A 6,918-nucleotide genomic window follows, 5' to 3' on the forward strand; every position below is an offset into this window, starting at 1 on the left:
TGTCTGTGGATCTAAAGGTTGTAGGTTTGATTCCCCCTCTGCCTGTAGTACCCTTAAGGTACTTACCCTCACTTCCTCCACTGAGGGAAAAAAAAACCAGCTGGGTATGAAAGTGTAATAATTGTGACCTTAATGTTGTCAGGCGGTCTGGAGAAAAGTGTCTTTGAAACTGAATCAGTGCTGTTTTCAGGCAGAAATGTCCGACTTGAAAAATTCCAGGGTCTTCTTTCATTTTTGTCACATGTCTAATAGAAATGTGACAGTAGAAACATTGACTCAACACAAAGTAAGTGAGTAAAAAAGTGAATGAGTAAGTAAGTAGGCGTCTGTTTTGAGTGCAGTAAGAGGTATGGTGGGTAAAGGCAGGGGTATCTTGTGTGGTATGGTGGCACGGAGAGTAGTAGCGCTGTCTCACAACACCCCGCTCAGTCTGTGTGGAGCATGCATGTTTTTCCCCATGTTTGTGTGGGTTTCCTCCAGGTGCTCTGGTTTCCTCCCACAGTCCAAACACCTGCTGTTCAGGTTCACCCATAGTGCGTGAGTGACAGAGAGAGTGTGTGTGTTCCACTGATGTATGGATGAGTGACCCAGTGTAAGTAGTGTATCTAGCAGTGTAAGTCTTTGGGTGCTCTGGTTTCCTCCCACACTCCAAAGAGATGCTGTTCAGGGTCACTCATAGTGTGTGAGTGAGGGACAGAGAGAGAGTGTGTGTTCCACTGATGTATGGATGAGTGACCCAGTGTAAGTAGTGTATCTAGCAGTGTAAGTCACCACGGTGAATAAGGTGTGTGGGCTCATAACACCGCATAGAGTTCATTGGAAGTTGCTTTGGAGAAAAGTGTCTGCTAAATAAATAAATGTAAAGGCTTCTATTGGCTGTATAAACCAAGAATGCTTTGTCCTTATGTGTCAACATAAAGTAATAATGTGAGGGTTAATGTGACCTAATTCTCCCTGTTTTTTTTCCATTTTTTGCTGGCTCACTGCCCAACATTCAATGAAATGGGAGCTGAAATATAACGCACAACATTTAGGATACTTAATCGAGTAGCTGAGGGCACCAAAGACCATGCATTTGTCTTAAGGCTAAAGGTGAGGTGTGAGAAAAGAAAAGAGTTTCTGGGGCAGCGAAGAGTTGCACGTGGAGTATATGATCGCTCGGTGTGTGTGCCCTCATAGCGTGTGAGATCATCGCCGCTGCCAAGTGAAGGACGCCGCTGTACGGAATTGATGCACTGAAGTGTCACGGCTACACGATGCCACCTCGAAACACCTGTGACAGGAAACAGCGCAGTAAATGTTCACCCGCTGATCCCGCAGTGTGCAGATATGTTTATAGTTCCTGTAAAGTGCATGGAAATAACTGAACCCAGCAGCGATGATGTCGCCGTTCATATTTAGACTTCATTGATCTATGAGTCCATGATTGTTTCCATGGTGACCAGATCTCTTTCGCAATGTCGGTTTTAGAGTGCGGTGAAATCCAAGTTTGTTAGAAATATTCTTACCAAAAATGCCCTTTCTGAATCCTTCTGGTGCCAGAAAAAGAGAGTGTGAGCAGAGCTCCATGTAAACACACACGCGCACACACACACACACACACACACACAAACAATGGACTTTTCTTAGCCGCTCAGCGACTCGTGCAGCCGAGTCCCTGGGGGCTCCAGGAGGCAGAGAGGAACCAGTACAGAGAGAGGTGTCCTGACAGAACACATTATGTCCATCACTGGACCCACCCCCACCCTGTATTCTGGAACACACTCACCTGTGCAGCAGATGCCAACGTGGTAGGAGTGAGGCGCTCCGCAGGCCAGACTCATCAGGTGGAGACACCATGAATGGCACATTGTGTCACACGGTCACCATCTGCAGGGCAGCAGAACCTGGGCTCCCAGCATGCTCTCCTCCCTCTCCTCCTTCTTCCTCCCGAGGCCCAGGGAAAGTGGCATGGGCACACAGTCACCGGGGGCACCTCGACCGCCATGTAGGCTGATGCTCTGTCTTCTTCTTCTTCTTCTCATGCCTTCCACCCCTCCTGGGGCAGAGGCTGCCAACAAGGGCTCTCCAGGTGTCCCTAAGAGCTGAGATGTCATGACGTTTCCTTGTTGGCGTCTCTGTAGCCGGAGAGGTTTTTGCAGCGTGAGGTAGCTAGCCCCACGCCCAACCCTCCTCCTTTCTCAGCCGGGCTTGGGACCTTCCATAGCGGAGTTCTGACGTTCAGTGCTGCTGGGGTTTGGTTTCGGTGCGATCGCAAAAACAAACACGGTTGCTGTTACACGGCAACTGGCTGAACTCGCTGGTCTCCGGTCAGCGCTTAAAGCTGACACCTGGTCACACACCTGAAAACACCTCAGGTGAAAACTGCGCTGCTCTTTTTCCAGGAGTGAAACACCCGGTGACATGTTGCACGGAGTTACAGGAACTGGCAGGCAGATAGAGTGTTTCTGCATCTCTTTTTTCAGGTGGACCGCGTGGCCTAATGGATAAGGCGTCCGACTTCGGATCGGAAGATTGAGGGTTCGAGTCCCTTCGTGGTTGTTGCGCTCTTTGTAAATGTGGTAATGTTGGCTGGTTCTGATTCAAGGTGTTTAATTTCAGATGTGGTATTATTTCCATGAGCAGCTGATTGTTAGTGTTCAGATTTTCTGCGCAATACTTTCTCCTTATCACTTATTCCATCCCTCTTTATTTGTTCTCCGTTCCCCCAAAGTGAATCCCTGTATGTATGTTTATATGTGTGTATATGTATGTTGTTTTTTTGTCTACTGCATACTCAGTAGGGGGCGTGGTAGTGCAGTGGGCTTCACCTCTGCCTGCTCTCCGGTTGGTCTGGGGTTTGAGTCCCACTTGGGGTGCCTTGTGGTGGACTGGCACCCTGTTCTGGATGTGTCCCCTCCAGTGTTGTGGGGTTAGACTCTGGCTTGCCGCAATTCCCCCCCCCCTTGGGACAAGTGGTGTGTGTGTGCTCTAAATCAGATTCTGACTGACGGCTCCACATACTTGCAGTTCGCTTTAAATAATATTCATTTACAGCCCCTTATCATGATGCCTTTTGGCATCAGATGAGTCTTGTCCCTTAGTGTCTGAAAGACTGAAAGGATAGATAGACTGTTCCTGGTTCTGCTTGAACTGGTTGTTCTGAACGGCCAGTTCCCTCGACAGTTGCTCACAGGTCAAGTTTTGTCATCTCCTTCATTTATCTCCTCTGTTTAATGTTTTCTCCTTGTGATGATGAGAACGGTGTCATCCATCAGTGTAAGTGTTCAAGGACTAAATGAAATTTACCCAAATCGATGTAACCCTAATGATCATTTGATGCCTCGTTGTTGCCATGGCAGCCTTTAACAGAGAGTATGTTAAAGAAACATTCTTACCAGCTTCTGTGTAGCCGTCTTCACAAGTGCTATAGCAATAAATCACTGTTACAGGTATTTATTTAGCAGACATTTTTCTCCAAAGCAACATACACACACAATGTTTACAACTACTTGTCCCAAGCAGGGTCACAGCCTAACCTGGCAACACAGGGCACAAGGCCAGAGGGGGAGGGGACACACCCAGGATGGGACACCAGTCTATCACAAGGCACCCCAAGCAGGACTTGAACCCCAGACCCACTGGAGAGCAGGACCCTGGTCCAACCCACTGTGCCGCCACACCCCCGTAACATGTAAACATTACAGAATATTATAAATTAATAAAATTATTATCATTTAAGTATACAGTAATTGGGTATATCCTCCAGGAAAGCCATAGGTTTTATAGGCAGAGTTGATGAAATAGCCATGAGAATTTTTCGAAAATGCACTTTTTCCATGCAGCTGACAATTATTGTTGCCATATATGACTAAATGTGTTTCATTGCATTTCAGCAAAGCAGTCAGACGAAGTTTTTCATCACCTTCAAGTGGAAATATCAGTTATTCTTTGAACCTCATAGTGAAATAGTTTTTGAAAACTATAGGGACTATTTGGGATAAACTATAAACTGGTCGGTACAGCTCCTAGTGTAGTGGTTGGAACTGTTGCCTTTGGACCCAAAGGTCGCAGATTTGGTCCCCACCTCTGGCTGTAGTAACCCTGAGCAAGGTACTCACTCTAAAAAGTTGCTCCACTAACATTACCCGACTGTATAAATAGGTAAATAATTGTGGGTAGTCTCACATTGTAAGTTGCTTTGGAGAAAAGCATCTGCTCAATGACTTAAGGTAAATTTAAAACTGCTACAAATAAAAAGCTCAGAGGTGTTTGGAATTTTATTGTGAGCTCAAAAGGCACTTTTTAAAAACTTTTCCTGTTTATAGCCATTGTTTTTCACGAGTGGGCAACATAGAATAAATCACAGCATGTTTCCCATGACAGATGCGAGCTTTACAATATAACTATTTGTCAAACAGAGTTGTGTGTTTATTTGCTTCGGGGTAGAAATGCTGATATTGTTCCCTGGCCTCATTCCTATATTGCAGTGCAATTTGCTGTGTTTCTGGCAAAAACAGTATTGCTGACTCTAGTAATATGTAAATATATTGGGCTCCAGGAATGGATTCCTGAAAGGCTGCTGGACATATCATATGTAGATGCAGATCAAATGGCAGTCAGTTAAGACTATTTTTGAAATAAATCTGATCAATCCAGCACTGATCTCCATAAATCCTTAAAACTGTCATATTTTACGGTAGCCCTGAAAAAACAATAGAGTATTAAACGTGGTTTCTCTAGAAAGTGCCCAGAGTGTGACTGGGTAGGACCCCTAAACTGTCTCAACAAATGCTGTTATCTTTTTTATGGTCCTTTTGATATGAAGTGTGTGAATCTCTCGTGTTCCTTAGTTTTACCACGAAATGCTTATTTAAAGAGAATCAGTGTTTTTCATAATTTTCATAATAGGTGTGCAATGACCAATTCCATATGTTGCTTTAGAGGAAATTGTGTGTGTAGTAGAATCACACAGTAGTGCAGGTGCAAAAATAAGTGAGGCCCAAGTTGCACTGGATAAACCGGGTAGGTAAGTATTTTGTAGGTGTCTAAATCATAGTCATTTATTCATTGTATACATTTATTTTAAGATTTGAAATCGAAATTTTATACGTCTGTATTAAAATTTTATTCAAGAGTAATGACCATCCCTGTAGGGTTCACACACTTTCTAGCAGCACTGGACACTGTACCTAGAGATCGTACATGGTGTGGTGCACCCTGGTCACGGCTCACCTCTGCCACGCTGCCTGGCTCCTGCCGCATCACCCTTCTGGATGATTCTTCGGTGAAAAACAGATTCACCTTAGTGTAAGCACTCCTACGCCAAGGTTCCCGTCTTGTAGTCGGGTTCTCTCTCGGACTTGTGCTGAATACTAAATGTACACCTGTATGTTTAATTTATCTAAGTACAGTGTGGTGATGTCGGTCACCTTGTTGCGAACGCGCTGTTTGCCTTCCAACCTGCGATTTTCCCAATCGGAACCCTAATCTTGTCCGGTTGCCAAATAAGCACAGGAGAGAGAAGACACTGGAAAATTTCGGTGTGTCACTGGACACTCTGTCTCGTTCAGCTCATGTCTTTAAGACCAACTTCTGACTGTGCGCTCGCACGATATGCTCCGCTGAGGTTGACCCCAGTCAGCTCCTGGCGCAGTGAAACGCACAGCGCGCCGCTTCCATCGCTCACAGCCCCTGTCACCTTGCAGGGGGTCTCATAAGCGCAGCGCAAATATAGGGAGATTATTTCCCTCGCTGCAGCTGACCACGACCGGCAGTACGGCGCTTCATGGTCAGCACTTTTCCGCACAGAGACGGGTCCCAGGTAGGCGTGGTGAGGAAGAACATTGTTGAACATGAAGACGGGCGCCCATCCCCCACCCCGCACCGCAGCTGCCCGCTTCCTCCATGTGCCCTTCAGGGGAGAGTCGCTCGGGTTGTCCCAGGAGCTGAGCCCAGGGATGAGCGTGAGTGTTGGACCAGGTGGTGTTTGCTGGCATCCCCCACCGCCCCCCCAATTTACCACACATCTGCCTTTACCAGTGGGAGGGGCAACAGAGCGATGAACTTGAGGAAATGTATTCCTGTCTCACCCTGAGCCCCACTGGATGAAGCTCTAAAACACGCACCCTAAAAGAGTCCAGCTGCATGTGTATGTGTATGGCGAGTGTTGCCATAGTAACCTCTTTGTTTGAACACAACCTATGCGGAGGGTGTTGCTGTAGTAACTTTTCTGTTCGAACGCAACTCTTTGATGCAGCAGAGCGGAAAGGAGCCTCTTTATTTCACTCCTTCAAAATCCCGGAGCTCAAAGTCTCTTTCTTGTCAGGAAGTTAAATGATAATGGCTGAAGAGATTCATAAAGTATTCTTTTAACGTTGGTTCACTTGAAATGCAAATGATTGTATTATATTTTCAAGTTGGTGCAACTGAACAGCGTGTAAACAGAATAAAAGGTGATGAAAGCAGGAAAGGGGAATCGAAAAAGTTGTAAGCGCATTATGGATATGGGTTATGCATCTGCTGATGTAGAAGCAGGAATGATCAAAGGTCTCTTCAAAGCAGCAGCGTTTTGCGCTCTTGTTATCGCTTCCGTCACGTATAAAATCTGCAAGCGATCGCAGAGCTGAGGGGTACAATGAGGTACCTGCTGGTGCTGTGAGCTGTAGGATTGGAGGAACGGGTGCAAAAGGGGCAAACAGGGGAAGAACAAGAGAGAAACAGGGGAAGGACAGGTGAGGAACAGGTGAGGAACGGGATGAATGTGGGAGGAACGGGGGAGGAAGGTGGGAGGAACAGGAGATAAACGGGACAAACAGAGGAGGAACAGGATGGACGTGGGACAAACGTGGGAGCAACGGGGAGGAACAGAAGGAGCAGAGGGGAGGAACAGGGGACGAATAGGGAACAAATAGGTGAGGAACAGGGAAGGAAGGTGGG

General features: G+C 46.4%; 1 non-coding gene across 1 annotated transcript; it reads left to right on the forward strand.

The window, feature by feature from the left end:
* The first annotated feature begins 2,468 nt into the window (after positions 1 to 2,468).
* Positions 2,469 to 2,541, forward strand: trnar-ucg (transfer RNA arginine (anticodon UCG)). Its single transcript has one exon. It is a non-coding gene; the product is annotated as a tRNA-Arg (tRNA).
* Positions 2,542 to 6,918: the final 4,377 nt, after the last annotated feature.

The sequence above is a fragment of the Scleropages formosus genome, chromosome 19, assembly GCF_900964775.1.
Source record: "Scleropages formosus chromosome 19, fSclFor1.1, whole genome shotgun sequence".
Lineage (NCBI taxonomy): Eukaryota > Metazoa > Chordata > Actinopteri > Osteoglossiformes > Osteoglossidae > Scleropages > Scleropages formosus.